The sequence below is a fragment of the Crinia signifera genome, chromosome 2 (genome assembly GCF_055691185.1).
Source record: "Crinia signifera chromosome 2, ASM5569118v1, whole genome shotgun sequence".
Classification (NCBI taxonomy): Eukaryota; Metazoa; Chordata; class Amphibia; order Anura; family Myobatrachidae; genus Crinia; species Crinia signifera.
In genome coordinates this window covers 9,133,278-9,157,074 of record NC_139218.1, presented here as the reverse complement: position 1 = coordinate 9,157,074, position 23,797 = coordinate 9,133,278, and the positions used below count along the sequence as shown (strand labels likewise).

Below are 23,797 nucleotides of genomic sequence, written 5' to 3'. Positions count from 1 at the left end.
AAATTACACATTCATTGTATGTTAGCAACGAAACATGTGACATTTAATTTAGATTAAACAGAGACATTTGGACGATGACGTTAAATACACTAATTGTTCCCTTAATCCTTTACCAATATGTGTTTGTTATACAGTATAATAGATAATTATTTCGCCCATAATTTCCACTGAGCCCTTCATTATCCGGACACATGTGGAATAGGGCTCTGCACCTGTGATACAGGTAATGACTGTTGTATTATGCAGTATGTGCGGGATCAAGGAAGATAAGTTCTAACTGGTCGAGCACCTCTGATTCCCGCTTTCACCTGAGTACCACTTCTGTAGTTATGGAGGGTAGATGTCATTCTCAGTAATGATATTATACTCTGTATGGACAGCTGCACAGTACCACTTCTGTAGTTATGGAGAGTAGATGCCATTCTCAGTAATTATATTATACTCTGTATGGACAGCTGCACAGTACCACTTCTGTAGTTATGGAGGGTAGATGCCATTCTCAGTAATGATATTATACTCTGTATGGACAGCTGCATAGTACCACTTCTGTAGTTATGGAGGGTAGATGTAATCTCAGCAATGATATTATACTCTGTATGGACAGATGCACAGTACCACTTCTGTAGTTATGGAGGGTAGATGCCATTCTCAGTAATGATATTATACTCTGTATGGACAGCTGCATAGTACCAATTCTGAAGTTATGGAGGGTAGATGTAATCTCAGTAATGATATTATACTCTGTATGGACAGCTGCACAGTACCACTTCTGTAGTTATGGAGGGTAGATGTAATCTCAGTAATGATATTATACTCTGTATGGACAGCTGCATAGTACCACTTCTGTAGTTATGGAGGGTAGATGTCATTATTGGCAATGATATTATACTCTGTATGGACAGATGCATAGTACCACTTCTGTAGCTATGGAGGGTAGATGTAATCTCAGTAATTATATTATACTCTGTATGGACAGCTGCACAGTACCACTTCTGTAGTTATGGAGGGTAGATGTCATTCTCAGTAATTATATTATACTCTGTATGGACCGATGCACAGTACCACTTCTGTAGTTATGGAGGGTAGATGTCATTCTCAGTAACTATATTATACTCTGTATGGACAGCTGCATAGTACCACTTCTGTAGTTATGGAGGGTAGATGTCATTCTCAGTAATTATATTATACTCTGTATGGACCGATGCCCAGTACCACTTCTGTAGTTATGGAGGGTAGATGTCATTCTCAGTAATGATATTATACTCTGTATGGACAGATGCACAGTACCACTTTTGTAGTTATGGAGGGTAGATGTCATTCTCAGTAATTATATTATACTCTGTATGGACAGCTGCATAGTACCACTTCTGTAGTTATGGAGGGTAGATGTAATGTCAGTAATTATATTATACTCTGTATGGACAGCTGCATAGTACCACTTCTGTAGTTATGGAGGGTAGATGTAATCTCAGTAATTATATTATACTCTGTTTATACTCTGTATGGACAGCTGCATAGTACCACTTCTGTTGTTATGGAGGGTAGATGTAATCTCAGTAATGATATTATACTCTGTATGGACAGCTGCATAGTACCACTTCTGTAGTTATGGAGGGTAGATGTCATTCTCAGTAATGATTTCATACTCTGTATGGACAGCTGCACAGTACCACTTCTGTAGTTATGGAGGGTAGATGTAATCTTAGTAATGATATTATACTCTGTATGGACAGTTGCATAGTACCACTTCTGTAGTTATGGAGGGTAGATGTAATCTCAGTAATGATATTATACTCTGTATGGACAGATGCATAGTACCACTTCTGTAGCTATGGAGGGTAGATGTAATCTCAGTAATTATATTATACTCTGTATGGACAGCTGCACAGTACCACTTCTGTAGTTATGGATGGTAGATGTCATTCTCAGTAATGATATTTTACTCTGTATAGACAGCTGCACAGTACCACTTCTGAAGTTATGGAGGGTAGATGTAATCTCAGTAATTATATTATACTCTGTATGGACAGCGGCATAGTACCACTTCTGTAGTTATGGAGGGTAGATGTCATTATCAGTAATTATATTATACTCTGTATGGACAGCTGCACAGTACCACTTCTGTAGTTATGGTGGGTAGATGCCATTCTCAGTAATTATACTCTGTATTGACAGATGCACAGTACCACTTCTGTAGTTATGGAGGGTAGATGTCATTCTCAGTAATTATATTATACTCTGTATGCACAGCTGCATAGTACCACTTCTGTAGTTATGGAGGGTAGATGTCATTCTCAGTAATTATAATATACTCTGTATTGACAGCTGCACAGTACCACTTCTGTAGTTATGGAGGGTAGATGTCATTCTCAGTAATTATATTATACTCTGTATGGACAGCTGCACAGTACCACTTCTGTAGTTATGGAGGGTAGATGTAATCTCAGTAATGGTATTATACTCTGTATGGACAGATGCACAGTACCACTTCTGTAGTTATGGAGGGTAGATGCCATTATCAGTAATGATAATATACCCTGTATTGTCAGCTGCACAGTACCACTTCTGTCGTTATGGAGGGTAGATGTAATCTCAGTAATTATATTATACTCTGTATGGACAGATGCACAGTACCACTTCTGTCGTTATGGAGGGTAGATGTAATCTCAGTAATTATATTATACTCTGTATGGACAGATGCACAGTACCACTTCTGTAGTTATGGAGGGTAGATGTCATTCTCAGTAATGATATTATACTCTGTATGGACAGCTGCACAGTACCACTTCTGTAGTTATGGAGGGTAGATGTAATCTCAGTAATGATATTATACTCTGTATGCACAGCTGCACAGTACCACTTCTGTAGTTATGGAGGGTAGATGTCATTATCAGTAATGATATTATACTCTGTATGCACAGCTGCACAGTACCACTTCTGTAGTTATGGAGGGTAGATGTAATCTCAGTAATGATATTATACTCTGTATGGACAGCTGCATAGTACCACTTCTGTAGTTATGGATGGTAGATGTAATCTCAGTAATTATATTATACTCTGTATGGACAGCTGCATACTGTAGTACCACTTCTGTAGTTATGGGGGGTAGATGTAATCTCAGTAATTATATTATACTCTGTATGTACAGCTGCATAGTACCACTTCTGTAGTTATGGAGGGTAGATGTAATCTCAGTAATGATATTATACTCTGTATGTACAGCTGCATAGTACCACTTCTGTAGCTATGGAGGGTAGATGTAATCTCAGTAATGATAGTATACTCTGTATGCACAGCTGCACAGTACCACTTCTGTAGTTATGGAGGGAAGATGTCATTCTCAGTAATGATATTGTACTCTGAATGGACAGCTGCACAGTACCACTTCTGTAGTTATGGAGGGTAGATGTAATCTCAGTAATTATATTATACTCTGTTTATACTCTGTATGGACAGCTGCATAGTACCACTTCTGTAGTTATGGATGGTAGATGTAATCTCAGTAATTATATTATACTCTGTATGGACAGCTGCATAGTACCACTTATGTAGTTATGGAGGGTAGATGTCATTATCAGTAATGATATTATACTCTGTATGGACAGCTGCACAGTACCACTTCTGTAGTTATGGAGCGTTGATGTAATCTCAGTAATTATATTATACTCTGTATGGACAGATGCATAGTACCACTTCTGTAGTTATGGAGGGTAGATGTCATTCTCAGTAATGATATTATACTCTGTATGGACAGATGCATAGTACCACTTCTGTAGTTATGGAGGGTAGATGTAATCTCAGTAATGATATTATACTCTGTATGGACAGCTGCATAGTACCACTTCTGTAGTTATGGAGGGTAGATGTCATTCTCAGTAATGATATTATACTCTGTATGGACAGCTGCATAGTACCACTTCTGTAGTTATGGGGGGTAGATGTAATCTCAGTAATTATATTATACTCTGTATGTACAGCTGCATAGTACCACTTCTGTAGTTATGGAGGGTAGATGTAATCTCAGTAATGATATTATACTCTGTATGTACAGCTGCATAGTACCACTTCTGTAGCTATGGAGGGTAGATGTAATCTCAGTAATGATAGTATACTCTGTATGCACAGCTGCACAGTACCACTTCTGTAGTTATGGAGGGAAGATGTCATTCTCAGTAATGATATTGTACTCTGAATGGACAGCTGCACAGTACCACTTCTGTAGTTATGGAGGGTAGATGTAATCTCAGTAATTATATTATACTCTGTTTATACTCTGTATGGACAGCTGCATAGTACCACTTCTGTAGTTATGGATGGTAGATGTAATCTCAGTAATTATATTATACTCTGTATGGACAGCTGCATAGTACCACTTATGTAGTTATGGAGGGTAGATGTCATTATCAGTAATGATATTATACTCTGTATGGACAGCTGCACAGTACCACTTCTGTAGTTATGGAGCGTAGATGTAATCTCAGTAATTATATTATACTCTGTATGGACAGATGCATAGTACCACTTCTGTAGTTATGGAGGGTAGATGTCATTCTCAGTAATGATATTATACTCTGTATGGACAGATGCATAGTACCACTTCTGTAGTTATGGAGGGTAGATGTAATCTCAGTAATGATATTATACTCTGTATGGACAGCTGCATAGTACCACTTCTGTAGTTATGGAGGGTAGATGTCATTCTCAGTAATGATATTATACTCTGTATGGACAGCTGCATAGTACCACTTCTGTAGTTATGGAGGGTAGATGTCATTCTCAGTAATTATATTATACTCTGTATGGACAGATGCATAGTACCACTTCTGTAGTTATGGAGGGTAGATGTCATTCTCAGTAATGATATTATACTCTGTATGGACAGCTGCATAGTACCACTTCTGTAGTTATGGAGGGTAGATGTCATTCTCAGTAATTATATTATACTCTGTATGGACAGATGCATAGTACCACTTCTGTAGTTATGGAGGGTAGATGTCATTCTCAGTAATGATATTATACTCTGTATGGACAGCTGCATAGTACCACTTCTGTAGTTATGGAGGGTAGATGTCATTCTCAGTAATTATATTATACTCTGTATGGACAGATGCATAGTACCACTTCTGTAGTTATGGAGGGTAGATGTAATCTCAGTAATGATATTATACTCTGTATGGACAGATGCATAGTACCACTTCTGTAGTTATGGGGGGTAGATGTAATCTCCGTCATTATATTATACTCTGTATGCACAGCTGCACAGTACCACTTATGTTGCTGTGTATGGTAGATCTAATGCTCATACTCAGCAGTGATGTTATACTCTGTGTATGGACATATCCATAGTACTACTTCTGTTACAGTGTATGTTAGAGGTAATACTCAGCAGTGATGTTATACTCTGTGTATGGACATATCCATAGTACTACTTCTGTTACAGTGTATGTTAGAGGTAATACTCAGCAGTGATGTTATACCTGTGTATGGACATATCCATAGTACTACTTCTGTTACAGTGTATGTTAGAGGTAATACTCAGCAGTGATGTTATACTCTGTGTATGGACATATCCATAGTACTACTTCTGTTACAGTGTATGTTAGAGGTAATACTCAGCAGTGATGTTATACCTGTGTATGGACATATCCATAGTACTACTTCTGTTACAGTGTATGTTAGAGGTAATACTCAGCAGTGATGTTATACCTGTGTATGGACACATCCATAGTACCACTTCTGTTACAGTGTATGTTAGAGGTAATACTCAGCAGTGAGGTTATACTCTGTGTATGGACACATCCATAGTACCACTTCTGTTACAGTGTATGTTAGAGGTAATACTCAGCAGTGAGGTTATACCTGTGTATGGACGTATCCATAGTACTACTTCTGTTACAGTGTATGTTAGAGGTAATACTCAGCAGTGATGTTATACCTGTGTATGGACGTATCCATAGTACTACTTCTGTTACAGTGTATGTTAGAGGTAATACTCAGCAGTGAGGTTATACTCTGTGTATGGACGTATCCATAGTACCACTTCTGTTACAGTGTATGTTAGAGGTAATACTCAGCAGTGATGTTATACTCTGTGTATGGACATATCCATAGTACCACTTCTGTTACAGTGTATGTTAGAGGTAATACTCAGCAGTGATGTTATACTCTGTGTATGGACATATCCATAGTACCACTTCTGTTACAGTGTATGTTAGAGGTAATACTCAGCAGTGATGTTATACTCTGTGTATGGACATATCCATAGTACTACTTCTGTTACAGTGTATGTTAGAGGTAATACTCAGCAGTGATGTTATACTCTGTGTATGGACATATCCATAGTACTACTTCTGTTACAGTGTATGTTAGAGGTAATACTCAGCAGTGATGTTATACTCTGTGTATAGACATATCCATAGTACTACTTCTGTTACAGTGTATGTTAGAGGTAATACTCAGCAGTGATGTTATACTCTGTGTATGGACATATCCATAGTACTACTTCTGTTACAGTGTATGTTAGAGGTAATACTCAGCAGTGATGTTATACTCTGTGTATGGACATATCCATAGTACTACTTCTGTTATAGAGTGTGTTAGAGGTAATACTCAGCAGTGATGTTATACTCTGTGTATGGACATATCCATAGTACTACTTCTGTTACAGTGTGTGTTAGAGGTAATACTCAGCAGTGATGTTATACCTGTGTATGGACGTATCCATAGTACTACTTCTGTTACAATGTGTGTTAGAGGTAATACTCAGCAGTGATGTTATACCTGTGTATGGACGTATCCATAGTACTACTTCTGTTACAGTGTGTGTTAGAGGTAATACTCAGCAGTGATGTTATACCTGTGTATGGACGTATCCATAGTACTACTTCTGTTACAGTGTATGTTAGAGGTAATACTCAGCAGTGAGGTTATACTCTGTGTATAGACGTATCCATAGTACCACTTCTGTTACAGTGTATGTTAGAGGTAATACTCAGCAGTGAGGTTATACTCTGTGTATGGACATATCCATAGTACCACTTCTGTTACAGTGTATGTTAGAGGTAATACTCAGCAGTGAGGTTATACTCTGTGTATGGACATATCCATAGTACTACTTCTGTTACAGTGTATGTTAGAGGTAATACTCAGCAGTGAGGTTATACTCTGTGTATGGACATATCCATAGTACTACTTCTGTTACAGTGTATGTTAGAGGTAATACTCAGCAGTGAGGTTATACTCTGTGTATGGACATATCCATAGTACCACTTCTGTTACAGTGTATGTTAGAGGTAATACTCAGCAGTGATGTTATACCTGTGTATGGACATATCCATAGTACCACTTCTGTTACAGTGTATGTTAGAGGTAATACTCAGCAGTGAAGTTATACCTGTGTATGGACATATCCATAGTACCACTTCTGTTACAGTGTATGTTAGAGGTAATACTCAGCAGTGATGTTATACCTGTGTATGGACATATCCATAGTACTACTTCTGTTACAGTGTATGTTAGAGGTAATACTCAGCAGTGATGTTATACTCTGTGTATGGACATATCCATAGTACCACTTCTGTTATAGTGTATGTTAGAGGTAATACTCAGCAGTGATGTTATACCTGTGTATGGACATATCCATAGTACCACTTCTGTTACAGTGTATGTTAGAGGTAATACTCAGCAGTGATGTTATACTCTGTGTATGGACATATCCATAGTACTACTTCTGTTACAGTGTATGTTAGAGGTAATACTCAGCAGTGATGTTATACTCTGTGTATGGACATATCCATAGTACTACTTCTGTTACAGTGTATGTTAGAGGTAATACTCAGCAGTGATGTTATACTCTGTGTATGGACATATCCATAGTACCACTTCTGTTACAGTGTATGTTAGAGGTAATACTCAGCAGTGATGTTATACTCTGTGTATGGACATATCCATAGTACTACTTCTGTTATAGTGTATGTTAGAGGTAATACTCAGCAGTGATGTTATACTCTGTGTATGGACATATCCACTGTACAATTTTGTGACATTTTGTAACATTTTAACAGGAGAATGTAGCACAATTATCAAAGTACTTTATAATATACAACCAAACTTGTGAAGAAGCTTGTCAGGGAAACTGTGATGGTGACACCTGGAGGCGGGGACATGTACTGCTACTGAGAAGCAACTCATACTGTTCAATGACTTTTATACTGTTTCCAGACCGCATATGCCGTGTCGCACCCGGGATTAGGACACGGGTCCCGCCCTCAGAGCGACACAGCCTATGCGGTCTGAAAGCTCTGACACGACCCGGTTTATTGCAGTGTCGGTGACGTCACACGGGGCGGAGCTGAGTGTCGACACGTCACCCGGGGCTTGGGAGGAGGCAGCGCTTGGAGCTGACAGTGCTGCCTCCTCCATACTGTGAACAGGACCCGGGTCGCTCGACCTAGACACCAGTTCACACTGCAGTTGACACGGGTAAGAGCTGTGTTCAACCCTGGTCATTACCAGGGCTGAACTCCCGTGTTGCTCGACCCTTGATGGCTCATTCAGACCGCACCTAGACCCATGTTGGGGCCACTGAGGCTGAACATGAGAGATATCAACCAATGGTTGCTCACCATCAAATGATTTCTGTCCCCTTCGGTAAAGTCAGTGTAGACCTCTGTCCGCTGAATTTGGGGTGGGCACTGACTGATGTAACCTGGCAGGGTCACTGCTTGATGCTGTGGAGGAGGTGCACATGTATGCCGTGTGTGTACATTGAGGGGGTGTATTATTTACTCATGCCCTGACAGACCCCGGGTATATAGTTACATACCAATTTTCCAGATTAGCCTGGATCTTATCCATTGCCCAGCCTGAATTGTGTGACACATTACATTTATAGTATAAGTTGTGTGTAGTATTATACTGGAAAGGGGGCACTAACGTGGCATCATTTGTATTGGAGGCCACTGTAATTGGCACAATATGAATGGCAGGGCACTTCTATGGGGCATAAAATAAACCAGGTCACTACTATGGGGCATAAAATAAACCAGGGCACTACTATGGGGCATAAAGTAAACCAGGTCACTACTATTCGGCATAAAATAAACCAGGGCACTACTATGGGGCATAAAGTAAACCAGGGGACTACTATGGGGCATAAAGTAAACCAGGGCACTACTATGGGGCATAAAGTAAACCAGGTCACTACTATGGGGCATAAAATAAACCAGGGCACTACTATGGGGCATAAAATAAACCAGGTCACTACTATAGGGCATAAAATAAAACAGGGCACTACTATGGGGCATAAAATAAACCAGGGCACTACTATGGGGCATAAAATAAACCAGGGCACTACTATGGGGCATAAAGTAAACCAGGTTACTACTATAGGGCATAAAATAAGCCAGGGCACTACTATGGGGCATAAAATAAACCAGGTCACTACTATGGGGCATAAAATAAACCAGGGCACTACTATGGGGCATAAAATAAACCAGGGCACTACTATGGGGCATAAAATAAACCAGGTCACTACTATGGGGCATAAAATAAACCAGGGCACTACTATGGGGCATAAAATAAACCAGGGCACTACTGTGGGGCATAAAATAAACCAGGGCACTACTATGGGGCATAAAATAAACCAGGCCACTACTATGGGTCATAAAATAAACCAGGTCACTACTATGGGGCATAAAATAAACCAGGGCACTACTATGGGGCATAAAATAAACCATTTCACTACTATGGGTCATAAAATAAACCAGGGCACTACTATGGGGCATAAAATAAACCAGGGCACTACTATGGTGCATAAAATAAACCAGGGCACTACTGTACTATGGGGCATAAAATAAACCAGGGCACTACTATGGGACATAAAATAACAAATGTTTTTTAAGTCCCACCACTTCCCTGTGGACCCACTAATCATGGCATTTTGTTGTAATTGGGGGCCGGCTTTAATGACACGCCCTTTGAATTGGACAGCAGCATCTCCTGTCTGGACTAGTCCCAGAGAGAAGACATAAAAGTTGGCAGATGTGATATGATCTAGGACACAAATCTAACACCCTATGCACATGTCGCATCTGCCCCACCTGCAAGTTACAAGATACCACCAGAGCATGAAGGAGTTTCCGTTTCCCCTGGGAGGTTAATTTGGCAACTGTCACACTGGAGGTTTCTCTTCCCCTGATCAACACAAGACCAGATTATAACAGGTTGCACTCTTGCTTCTTGCACTGTGTGCATTATTGTATATCATTGTGTAGTGGTGATGTGTGTATGGTACACAACGTACAGTATAGCACAGCCTGTGTCAGGCATGCCACAGCACAGCACTCTCCCTGTCTCTTCCACATTTACAGCAAGTTTTCACCAATAACCGCCCCCTGCTGTCCGTATAGAGTTAACATGTCTGACTAGCCGTCCCGTGGAATCTGGAAACTGGGACAATCTGTTGAATTTGGACCATTTTTGTTACTGGGCTGGGAGACAGTGTGCGAAAATAAATATCCCCTCTGAAAAAAAGCAGCTTTCCTCTTTCCACGCATCTCCCAGAGACGTTGGCTCAATGTCCGCTGTTTAAAGCTTTCTATCGGATGACAATAATACGAAGGTTCCTGGCAAGACCAGACGGACCCGTTATGTATATATGTCAGTTTTTTTTTCCTTTCTTGTTGTTATTGGTTGTTTGTTTAATAAGACATTTCCTTTTGGTTAGTGGAAGTTGAATCGTAAGAGGCTCCAGTAATTTTCCTCCTCCCTCCCAGTCCTGCACTCTGGAACACTGTGAACTAAAAAAAAAAAAAAAAATCACTGAGTTAAAGCGTGTAGCTATTATCAGAATCTTAGCCGACCGCTCTCGGGAGGCTGCCGAGTGTGGCTCGAAGCGTCATCGCCGGATGGAAACCGGACCGACCGCCCGCCACGGTGAGTGGTGGGAATCCACGGCTTTCAGGTGCAAAAGATGTTTGAAAAGGGTGTTCTCTGCCCCTCCCTGGGGAGACCAACGCAGGAGACAGATTCGTCGCTCTTTAGTGCTGAGATAGCAGATTCGGGAGAATCCACGCTCACATTGGCTTCAGTGTAACATGTGCCCAGTGTGAGTTGGGCGAGATATCCGGATGCTGCTAGTGGGTGTCGGATTTGGCATGACAAACAAGGTGCTGGTACAGGGACGGGAAGGGGTGGGGTGGGGGGAGCTCGGCGAGGAATATGTGGATCTTTCACTTGGAGTTTTATACTGGCAGACGTTCACATCTCTTTCTATTCCAAGCATTTGCATTCTGCGGATTGCCCGGCCAAGAGAGAGAGAGAGGAGAGAAACTGCAGGGGAAGTAGAATAGTCACAGCAAACTCTTCTGGAAAGGCCATAGTTATGGGTAGCAAATAATGACCAGGCCAAACACACCCCCCCCCCCCCTTCCCCCTATGCGGCCGGGACCCACCTACCCCCTGGGTCGTCCTACTTTCGCTTTGATTTTTTATTCCTTTTGTTGGATTTACAATGAGATTTACATTATTATTCATTTTTGTTAGAACGGTTTCCGCAGGCCCTGGCAAGTTTCGGGTCCATCGCAGCACGGGCCCGGGTCACAGTAAGCCTGATTCTATTGCTTTTATGTGGATGTTTTCCCGTTGTAAGCTTGTTGGGTTGTCTCGCTCCGTGCCAGCTGCATTCCTATGGGAACATTCAGTAAACAACCAAAAGCATAAAACATATTTTTGTGCGTTGTGCGGCACCGTCCCGTGCTGGTTTGTGTAGCGGATTCCGTGATTGTACTCGGTTGCATCTGATGTCAAACACACAATGCTCTTATATTGTGTCCGATGATACGTTTGGATTTTCTTGCCGTTTCCATTTTTAACTTTTTCCTCGTGTGTCAAAGTTTAAAAGTTGCAGTAAGTAAAAGTCAGAAATGATTTTATACTGTAACTTTGCTTTATTATTATTTAGTAAATCTGTAACAAAATGCTGCAAATTATCCATGTTTATAAATGCGTATATCTGTATAATGCCGCCTGTTGTATGGCAGTGCACTGACGGATGGCATTTACCCTTAGCGGCGTGTGATCGTACCGATGCAAAGTTCGGAGTTCGGCTCCGGTGGCACAAAAAACCGTTGCCACCACTCCTAGCGCATCGCAACCTGTGTACCGCCCCTTTGCTGGATATTTCAGCTTCTAGCGACATGCAGTGTATGATGTGGAGAACTATTGGCCAGATGGGTTATGGATTTATAATAAATTCAAATAGGGGAGCCACACCCACTGCTACCAACTGCCATTCCAATCTGACGGTGGGTGTGGCTCCCCTGTTTGAATTTTGAACTGCGCTGCAGCTCCACCCCTGGATCTGTCACTGCATATAGGTTAAAAGTAATAAAACATTGTAACAGTGTTATTATTATTATTAGCATGTATTTTATAATGAGTAAGTAATAAAACCAGACTGGGTTTAGCACCCAGAGGTGAGAGGGTGCTGTCCCCCAGGCTTACCATCAATAGGATGATTGGAGTTGGGTCCCTGGTGGTGACTACCACATGGGGTGCCCACTGTGAGCTGTGTGCCACAGTTGTGACAGTTGTACCCCTTTTAGACCGCACAAATAACCCATGTCCGACCAGGGTTGCTGTCGGGTCGCCCCGAGTCACTGTGCGGTGTGAAAGGGCCTTTTGAAAACTCTTGGGTCCAGCAAACCGGCAATCCGACCCGGGTTAAAAGAAGGGTTTTACCTGGGTCGGACTTGGTTTGGTGGGCAGTGTGAATGGATAACCTGGGTCGAGCAACCTAGGTCCTGTTCACATTATAGGGAGGATGCAGTGTCAGCTCCAAGTGGTTTCCCCCCGGTGATGCTCCGTCTCACAATACTGATGAAATCAGTGACCCAGCTAGTGAGGCACCAGTGTCAGGTCGCTGTGGGAGCTTCACATTGCAAATGCCTGGTCACTCCCGTGACAGACCCCTATAAAATCCTGGGTGTACCCGGCATTTGCAATCTCAAAAAAAGGGTATAAGTGATACACAGTGCTCCGGGTGGGTGACTTGGAAATCCTGAACTGTTAGGGGTATTTGGTGACCGATGTTGGGAACCACTGGTGTAGAGGTGTGGTATTCTGCTACAATTGTCTTGGGGTTACGATGATTTGGAATTTTTAAGCAATTGGTAAAATTGTCTGAAGGTGCCGTCCTGGGAATGATCCCTTTAGCTGGAATGGGAGCAGGTTATGAGTGTGGTTGGGCGCAGTGGGCGGGTCAGTGTGGGAGATATTATGAGGCAGGTGGCGGATGTATGCGGGCTGCTGTCGTTTTGCTTTAATGTGTTTTCATCTTGGTTATTGTGATGCCTGTTCTGTTATTGTTGTTATTACGATACACTTCTGAGTAAGTTCTGAATGAATAGGGGGCATACTGTATGTTTGGTCTAGAATGTATCTGCCAATATCCCGACGCGTTCTCCTCTAGGAGGCCAACCCTGGTGCGGTGGTTAGGATGACGCAATGTGCTCTGAACCGCCTGTCCCCCCGCCCATGTGATACCGCAATCTGCATGACCGCATAATGAAGGGGGACACCATGATGAGGCCCCAGCATCGTCCTGTTATAACAGACTTGGATGGGGTGACGGATTGAGGTTCATGCTGCATGTTCATCCCAGGGACGTCCTAATTCACCGCTGTACACACACATACAGATAGCAGCTGCACAAAGATGATGTTCTGCCCTTGGAGTTACAATTTATAGTGACGTATATTCTGTTCCCTTACGCTCCACTGAGATCTGCACATCTGTGTCCATCAACAAATACCAAACACTTAGTCATAGAAACACATTGTGTTCTGCTGGCTGATGGACCCGTGTAAGCTCCGGTACTCGGGCCTGGCATAGAGAGGATGGCATGGCAGCTCCACTGTATACACAGAGGCCTGCTATAGGACGCCACACTGGCAGATATACAAAGTCATTGTAGAGCCAGGTCCAAAGTGTGCCCATAGCATTGCCCTCCGTGTTGCAGGAAATATGCCCATGGTTTTTCCATAGGAGAGCCTACAGCGCCAGGGAGTCAATGGGCGCACTGTACTCATATGAATGCCCTCGGAATCAGAGAGACAGTGAGACAGTGTCCCATACAAGTACCCTCAGACCCACAGAGACTTTGAGGGATGAGCCAGAATGTCCCCATACGAGTGCCCTCGGAACCAGAGAGACAGTGAGGCAATGGCCAGAGTGTCCCCATACGAGTGCCCTCGGAACCAGAGAGACAGTGAGGCAATGGCCAGAGTGTCCCCTTACGAGTGCCCACAGTGCCAGAGCTAGTGAGGCAATGGCCAGAGTGTCCCTATAAGAGTGTCCTCAGAGACATTTAGGCATTGGCCAGAGTGTCCCCATACAAGTGTCCTCAGAACTAGAGAGACAGTGAGGCACCAGTGTCCCCATACAAGTGCCCTCAGAACCAGAGAGACAGTGAGACACCAGTGTCCCCATACAAGTGTCCTCAGAGCCAGAGAGACAGTGAGGCACCAGTGTCCCCATACAAGTGCCCTCAGAGACAGTGAGGCACCAGTGTCCCCATACAAGTGCCCTCAGAGACAGTGGGGCACCAGTGAGAGAGGGAGGCAGTGGCAGAGAATGATTCCCATTTGCTGTAGGACAGGATGCATTGAGTCAGCCTATACACATTCCCTAGAAGTGAGATCCATGACTCACAGCCTCCGGCCAGGGGAGTTGGACACACAGATACTGTGGACTTCCCGACCCTGTGCATATACATGTGGTGTATGATGTCCCCAGCAGGGATCCCAGATCCGGAACACATGGCAGACCACCCCACAATGTGCATCAACCCCAGCCTTACACCCTGATTGACATCTATCTCTCTCCCTCTCTATATACTGTATATATTTTGTACTTATTTTATTGCACATGTAAGTTGATGCCCCATGTAGGGTTCCAGTCCCAATCCGCACACGTGAGCTGGGATGCACAGCAGCTCCTTGCACTGGCTGGCCCATTACATCTGCATGGGGCTGTAGATGGGGGTTCGGGCTGGAGAGTGGGAGTGGAGAACATCTCTGAATGGTCAATATGACAAAGGTCGACATGAAAAAAGGTTGAGTGATTTTTAAGATGATTTTTTTTTCATACTCTACATCCACTAGGGCGTGTAGGGAGAATAACATAGTGTGCCCGAAGCATGGCGTGCGCAATGAGCCGTGCAACGTGGCGCGGTTCTATGTTTTAGTGTTTATGTTGACTGTTTTGACATTCCGGTTAAAAAAAAAAAAGTCGACTTTTTCAATGTCGACCTTACCCATGTTGACCTAATGACCCTGTCGACCTAGAGTCATGTCGACATTCCTGCATGTCTACCTTAACTCATGTCGACCTAATGGTGTCGACCTAATGCTTGTTGACCATAATGCTGGTGACCTAACGATCCATACCCAAACAAACTGGGTAACAACAGACAGACTTGGAGGTAGGAGGGCCCTGCTGCAAGCTTACAATCTATAGGGATATAGGAGGGAGACACAAGGACAGGTACCAGTAATAGCATAGCAGTCCCACCAAGTTACAAGTCCAGAAGGGAAGCTATATAATACATAAGTGCCTCAGAGGGTTATGTGTGTGTGGTATATAAATATGATAGGCTTGCCTGAAGAGGTGAGTTTTCAGGGAACGCTTGATAGTTTGGAGACTGGTGGAGAGTCTTACTGTGCATGGAAGGGCATTCCATAGGATGGGAGCAGCCCGATGAAAGTCCTGTAATAGTGAATGGGAGCTAGTGATCCGTGCAGAAGAGAGACACAGATCTTGTGTAGAGCGGAGTGACCGAGATGGGAGATATTTTGTGATAAGTGCAGAGATATAAGCTGGTGCAGTATGCAGTGGCGTAAGTTCATATCAGGTGCCCGGAGGCATCAAAGTTGGTAGTGTCCCCCCAACTACACATACATAGCATAAGTGACCCCCAGATCTGCAGACAACACCTGCAACCCCCAGAATGTAGTAACTGAAACTAGGATTTCGGAAACCCCCCCCATCACCAAACACGGTCCCCCAGTCCACGTCAGCCTGTCTGCAATGGTGTGTACAATATACAGATGTGTCCACATACATCTTGGTTTTACTGCGCCATATATGGCACAATTTGGCACACCTTGGACTCTGCAAAAGTCACGCTTTGTGATTTTTCTAAAAATTTCCACCTTTACACACATAAAATCACACACACACACACACACTACACAATGCACACCTCCCAACTGTCACGACAGTCCCGATTTTAGGGTCCTGTCCCACCAGCGTCAGGCATTGTCCCGCTGCGGGGGTGGCAGTTGGGAGACCCCCCAATCTAATAGAATAGACGCTGTGCGCATGCGCACAGCGTCTATTCTCGTATGAAAATTAGGTCACAGCTAATTAGCATAAGCTGCGCCCTCATTTGCATACATCCCGCCCCCTTTTCGGACGCTCGCGCAAGTGTCCCTATTTCATCAGCACAGAAGTTGGGAGGTATGCAATGCTTGTCCGGCACTTCCTCCTGTGATATTCCTGTATGGGTGCCCGCACAAGTTGAATAGTATAGGTGACAGGGGGCACTCCGCAAGTCAGTCGATATTTTCATCAGGTATAAAACACACACATAAAAATATTGTTTCTATCTGTACTCTTTTTGAATAAATTAGTAGTAATCTTTTGCTGTTGTTTTTAAATTTGTTTAACTGTTGTCTTGGTAACGGGGCTGTCACTATGTCCAGCCGGTGAACGCAGGGGGGTGTGTATGGCAGCGCATTACACAGATGACGGTTGATTGTCTGCACTGGTCATTTACTGTGAGCTTTATGTGTGTGTTTTATACCTGATGAAAATATCGATGATATTGAAACGTTGTCTGCAATAAAAGCGTTTATTCTATTGAAAATTTACTTCGGAGTGCTGCACGTTCCTGTCACCTATATATATATATATATATATATATATATATATATATATATATATATATATATAAAACTGACAGCATTACACTGACTCTGTCATTGAGTGAAGAAACTAAAAATAAATTAAAGCTCCCAGCAGCCCTGAGCTTCCTGCAGCAAGGGCTGCTAGGAACTGTAGTTTACTTTCAGTTTCATCCCTACCCTGCACCTATGACGCGGCTGCTGCAGCAGTGATATCGGCACTTACTTTGATCTGGCTCCTGCGTCAGATCATGCCCCCATAGTTGTGGTGCTGGCTCCTACTTTCCTGTGACAACTGCAGAAGCAGGTGCGTTACCGCTCACTGCAGAAGTCACAGGCTCCTGGTGCCTGCTCCTCAGTGCCCCCCTTAGTGGCTAACGCCCGGCGGCCAATGTCTCCATTGCCTCCAAGAGTTACGCCACTTGCAGTATGGTTAATAGCTTTATATGTGAGTGGAAGTGTTTTATATTGAATACGGTAAGATACAGGCAACCAATGGAGGGACTGGCAGAGCGGATCAGCAGACGATGAGCAGCAGCAGCAGCATTTAAAATGGATTGCAATGGTGAGAGTCTGTTCTTGGGAAGACCAGTTAGGAGACTATTGCAGTAATCAATGCGGGATATAATGAGTGCATGGATAAGAGATTTAGTAGTGTCTTGTGTGAGATACGGTCGTATGTTGGATATGTTTTAGATGCGATTAACATGACTTGGAGACAGATTGAATTTGGGGAAGAAAGGACAGTTCAGAGTCGAGGGTGACCCCTAAGCAACGAGCTTGTGGGGTAGGGTAGATTGTCGAGTTGTCAACAGTTATGGATATATCAGGATGGTAACTGTTCTTGGGCAGTGGGAATATAAGTACTTCCGTTTTGGAAATATTGAGTTTGAGGTGGCGAGAAGACATCCAGGAGGAGATGGCAGAGAGACATTCAGAGACTCGGCTCAAGACCACTGGTGACAACTCTGGGGTTGATAGATAGATTTGAGTATCGTCCACATAGAAGTGATACTGAAAGCCGAAAGAGCTGATTAGTTTGCCAAGAGATGAGGTATAGTTTGAGAAAAGCAGAGGACCTAAGACTCAGCCTTGCGGAACTCCGACTGACAGAGGTAGTAACGAGAAAGTAGAGTCAGAGAAGCGAACACTGAAAGAGCGATTAGATAGGTAAGATGAGATCAAGGAAAGGGCTGTATCATTAAGACCTAAGGAGTGCAGTGTTTGTATGAGAAGAGTGTGATCAACAGTGTCAAATGCAGCAGAAAGATCTAGAAGAATAAGTGTTGAGCAATGGCCTTTAGACTTGGCAGTTACCAGATCATTCACCACTTTAGTCAGTGCTGTCTCAGTGGAGTGTTGGGAACGAAGGCCTGACTGAAGTGGGTCTAATAGGGTGTGAAAGTTCATAAAGTGTGTGAGGTGAGAGTAGACAAGTCTTTCCAGTAGCTTGGAGAGGCATGGGAGCTGAGAGATAGGACGGTAGTTAGAAAGAGAGTTAGGGTCAGAATTATGTTTTTTCAGAATGGGCGTAATCACTGCATGTTTGAACGGGTGTGGTATGCGCCTCCGACAGTGGGGATCCCGACAGTCAGTATCCCAACATCAAGATCTCAACTGCCGGTGCTCTGACGGGGCGCAAGCGCAAAGAAGCCACTTGCGGGATCACTGCGCTTGCCTGCTGCGGGCCCGGTGGCTCCCTGTGCTCACCACAGGTTCTATTATCCCTCTATGGGGGTCGTGGACCCCCACAAGGGAGAATAGCCCCTGTGAGTCAGGATCCCCCCTTTTCGGAGCACCGGCAGTCGGGATACTGACTGTCGGGATCCCCACTGTCGGAGCGGCATCCATTACCCGTTTGAACAGAGATGGTAAAGTACCAGTAGCAAGAGAGAGATTGCAGATTTTAGTTAAGGTTGGAATAAGCACAGGAGATAGAGTTTTAATGACTTGAGCAGGTATAGGATCGAGAGGAGAGGTAGTAGAGTAGGAGGATAAGAAGAGTGTGGAAACTTTTTTTTTAATTTGTGGGCTCAAATGAAGAGAAAGTACCAGAGGGTTCAGGTGGGGAAGAAAGAGGGTTGTGGAAGAGCATACCATTTCATCTCAATCTTGTCCTTAAAGTAGGAGGCAAGTTCTTGTGCACTGATGGTAGCCGGTGGGGAGGAGGGGGAGGGTACAGAAGAGACTTAAATGTGTTAAAAAGTTGCTTAGGGTTGGTGGCATGAGAAGAGATGAGAGATTGGAAGTATGTTTGTTTGGCAGTGTCCAAAGCCTTGCAGTAGGAGTGGTAGATAGTGTTTTATGTGAGGAAATGAGTCAGATTACGAGATTTACGCCATTGGCGTTCTACTTTACGTGACTGATTTTGTCTTTTTGTCTTGGAGTCCCATGGCTGGCATCTAAGCCTGCGTGGGGTGTAATGGGTAGCTGGAGCCACTTCATCAAGGGCTGGTACCAGCAGAGTCAGTAGAGGTAAATGTAGAAATTAGTGAGAGCTGTTGTTGCAGAGAGGTGGAAAGTTGTGAAAAGTTAATAGCATTAGTATTTCTGCGGGTTAGAGTAGGCTTGCAATTATACTGAGCAGCTGTAGACTAGGGGCGGCCAAACCTGTCCTCAGGATTTACCAACAGTTCATGTTAATCCGGCATCCTGTGGATCTAAAGTAGGAATGAATCCAGCAGGTTTGATAGTGTTACAGTAATGACAACAGCTGTGGAAATCGTGGACCGTTGGTAGATCTTGAGGACCTGCTCCTACATCCTCACTAATGATCCCAAGGATGCCCATCAGGGAATAACATGAATAATGAATACACCTGTGCACTTGCCGGGTGACCTGGAAAATGTGAACTGTTGGGGGTACATGAGCTGGAAACCACTGCTGTAGATGTCCTTCCTAAAGCCAAAGTAGATTAAGCTTGAAGAAAGCTTCATTCATGGTCTCTTCAACATGCTCAGTGTGCCAAAGATTGTAGTAATCAGTCGTGATATACCTTGGGCATGGGGCTAGTAAATTGTTAGCACATAAAGCAAGAAAGACATTAGTCACTTGGTGAATTCCCGATCTCAAACCCCAGGAATATTGCAAATCATTGTATAATCGTCATAATTATCCTCCTGCGCCCCAACCCATAGAATTGTCTATTGTCTTCTTGGACGCTCTTCATTTCCCAAAACTTTCACCTGCAGACTCGCTAGCTCTATGCAATGTGGAATGTAGAAGAGCTTCTGGGACCCTCTACACCCCATTACAACCCCGGCCAAGACCGCTTCTCAAACTTTTTCTATATTAACCCTTTGAGTGCCAAGTTAATTTGTGAAAATAGGTGTAAAAATTGCAGAGCAAACTTTTTTGTTCATCATAATGGCCTGTAATGTAACTTATATAGGAAATATAATCTTTTTTTGCACAACTTTTTTTGTTGAATTTATATAATAAATGTGAGCAATGCTGACATATTTTGTGGATATTTTAAACATCTCTCTCAGAGCTGTTGGCACTTGAAGGGTTAATTTTCTATTGGTTCTGGGACATATTTCAACTGCGCTGCTAAATGATTCTGATAGAAATGCAGGATTTCCTGGGGGAATGTGGGAGGCTAGAGTCATTACTGTACCCAAACCAGGCACAGATCACACTTTTCCCCAAAACATATCGACCTCTTAGCTAATCAGCTCAAACCTCTTCTCCTGAGTTTAATTAATGAAGACCAAGTGAGCATAATTATGGACAGACAAGTCCCCAACAATGCAGGAGGGTCTTCATTTTATTGAATTAGGAATGGTCAGTTCCACCGCTAATCCTATCATTGGAGGCTGACATTGCTTTTCATTGGCTGTATTTGTCCAGGTTTCCTCCCAGGTTTGATGTGGACACTGCACTGTACGCGAATCCCTGGGCTAGGGTTTTTAGCGATTCCTCATTTCCTCTGTAAGTAGACAGGGGTACAAAATGGGGAATCCAGAATCACAACATGAATTCAGGTATTTTAGTAGTGTCATACCAGCTGTAGTTTGTAGGTGACGTCTTATTATTTACTATCCCTGTATGATATCCACGCAGTTCTATTCCACAACTTCATATTACAAATAATATACATTTGGCTATGACTATGGATAAGTCTCTGCTTCTGTCTCTTAAAGCCCAATACTTCTACACTTGGCAGTATTCCTCTATAAGCAATTTGGATGAGGTCTTGCTGCACCAAAATTGGCGTTCTATAATCCTCCCTCCGGCACTCTATAATCCTCCCTCCGGCACTCTATAATCCCCCCTTCCCGCACTCTATAATCCTAACTCCTGCACTGTAGGTTCCTTGCTCCCGCACTGTAGGTTCCTTCCTCCCGCACTCTATAATCCTCCCTCCCACACTCTATAATCCTCCCTCCTGCACTCTATAATCCTTCCTCCCGCACTCTAGGTTCCTTCCTCCCGCACTCTAGGTTGCTTCCTCCTTTACTCTAGAATCTTTCCTCTCGCACTCTAGAATCTTTCCTCCCGCACTCCAGAATACTGTCTCCTGCAATCTATAATCCTTCCTCCCGCACTCTAGGTTCCTTCCTCCAGCACTCTATAATTCTTCTTCCAGCACTCTAGAATCTTTCCTCCCGCACTCTAGAATCTTTCCTCCCGCACTCTAGAATGCTGTCTCCTGCACTCTATAATCCTTCCTCCCGCACTCTAGGTTCCTTCCTCCAGCACTCTAGAATCCTTCTTCCAGCACTCTATAATCTTTCCTCCCGCACTCTAGAATCCTTCCTCCTGCACTCTATAATCCTTCCTCCCGCACTCTATAATCCTTCCTCCCGCACTCTATAATCCTTCCTCCCGCACTCTATAATCCTTCCTCCCGCACGCTATAATCCTTCCTCCCGCACTCTAGAATCTTTCCTCCCGCACTCTAGAATCCTTCCTCCCGCACTCTAGAATCCTTCCTCCCGCACTCTAGAATCCTTCCTCCCGCACTCTAGAATCCTTCCTCCCGCACTCTAGGTTCCTTCCTCCCGCACTCTAGGTTCCTTCCTCCCGCACTCTAGCATCTTTCCTCCCGCACTCTAGCATCTTTCCTCCCGCACTCTAGCATCTTTCCTCCCGCACTCTAGAATCTTTCCTCCCGCACTCTAGAATCCTTCCTCCCGCACTCTAGAATCCTTCCTCCCGCACTCTAGGTTCCTTCCTCCCGCACTCTAGGTTCCTTCCTCCCGCACTCTAGCATCTTTCCTCCCGCACTCTAGAATGTTTCCTCCCGCACTCAAGAATCATTCCTCCCGCACTCTAGAATCCTTCCTCCCGCACTCTAGAATCTTTCCTCCCGCACTCTAGGTTCCTTCCTCCCGCACTCTAGGTTCCTTCCTCCCGCACTCTAGAATCCTGTCTCCTGCACTCTAGAATCCTTCAAAAACAGACTCAAGGCTTACCTATTTACTCAGCATTTCAGTAATATCTAGTTAGGTATGTTTTGTATTTTGTGCTGTGAGTTTACCTTGTCCTAATAGAACATTAACGAGCGATATATAAAGCTCTGAAATATGTAAATCAACCTGTACCCCCCAAAATGGCAAAGTAACATATAAAACCAGCAAAGAAGTATATTTGGGGGCATAAAAAAAAGATTTTGGTGATTTCAAATTAGTTATATGGCTGCAATATGCATTTTTTTAAAAAAAGACAAAAAGCAATAACATTTGGGTTGCATGAAATGGGTATAAAAATATATTTCACCTGTCCCATTCATAAAGAACCCCAATATACCTGTCCTAAACCTTCTACCCCCCATTTACATGCACTTTTTCACCTCAAAACTGACATCTCATTACTGGCTAATTAAAAATATTTAAAAACTTCAAAGTTCCTAATTAGTCATTAAAGTGGGGATGGACATGGGGTTCTGTACCTTCTTGACATTTTTACCCCAAAATAGGGATTTTCCCCAACTTTTCACCTGCTCCGAGTAGGTGAAGAGAATTTGCGATAAACCCTAGGGATAATTATCGCATGCGGATAATCGGATTGCGGTCAAAAAGCCATATGCGAAAAAAATCCATGTTATCACAGCTAATTGGATACCCCCATTTGAGTCCTATTAGGTGAATTAGGAAATGATAAGATGGACAAGACTGTAATCATAAAACATCATAATCAGAAATTGTACACGGTCTGTGTTTCATGCAATGGGGTACTGTTAAACTCTATTGGGTTATTACTGCATATTTTTTTCTTCATAACGTACCTGACATACAGTATATATGTTTTCTTTTGTATACCTTTCTAATAATTATATGCTTCTGTCACGTATATTCAATAGCACACGGCGAGCGGCGACGAGGGATTTGCATGGCGACGATGGCTTTTTCTAGTGAGTAAAAGCCATGCTTTCCGCCCAGCCCCCTCGCCGGCCGATCGCCATATTGTACGTTCCAGGGAAATCCTTGCCGTCGGATGGGGGAGAGGGGTGGTGGTTTGAGTTGAATACACCCCCCGGTACTTGTTTCCTAGCACGGCCACAAATCTTATGGATCGTGTACCTTTAGTTAAGGTACACGATCCATAAGATGGACCCGATTTCCTTTGAAATGAGGTCCATTTGGCCGGCTAGGACAAAATATCGGGGGCATCGCGTCGGTCGGGACCATTAACAATGGTCCCGACGCGACCGACGCGATGCCCGCGATTTCCCCATAGGATTCAATGTTAAAAAATATTTTAACATTGAAATCGTGTCGGGAAAGGTAAAATATCGGGGGCATCGCGTCGGTCGGGACCATTAACAATGGTCACGACGCGATGCCCCCGATTTTTCCATCGGGTTCAATGTAAAAATATTTTTT

General features: G+C 43.5%; 1 protein-coding gene across 9 annotated transcripts in view; it reads left to right on the top strand.

Annotated features, from left to right (window-relative positions):
- The window catches only part of ZBTB20 (zinc finger and BTB domain containing 20), a 759,091-nt gene that overhangs the window by 561,922 nt on the left and 173,372 nt on the right, over positions 1-23,797 (top strand). Inside the window, exon 1 of one of the 9 annotated variants that reach the window (XM_083171556.1) lies at positions 10,862-10,935. The exons of 7 other annotated variants lie outside the window; for them this stretch is intronic. The gene's annotated coding sequence lies outside the window, so the exon portion shown is untranslated. Of the gene's footprint in view, positions 1-10,861; positions 10,936-11,460; positions 11,604-23,797 lie in introns of those variants that run through there. One more of the 9 variants, XM_083171558.1, reaches the window with a different exon arrangement.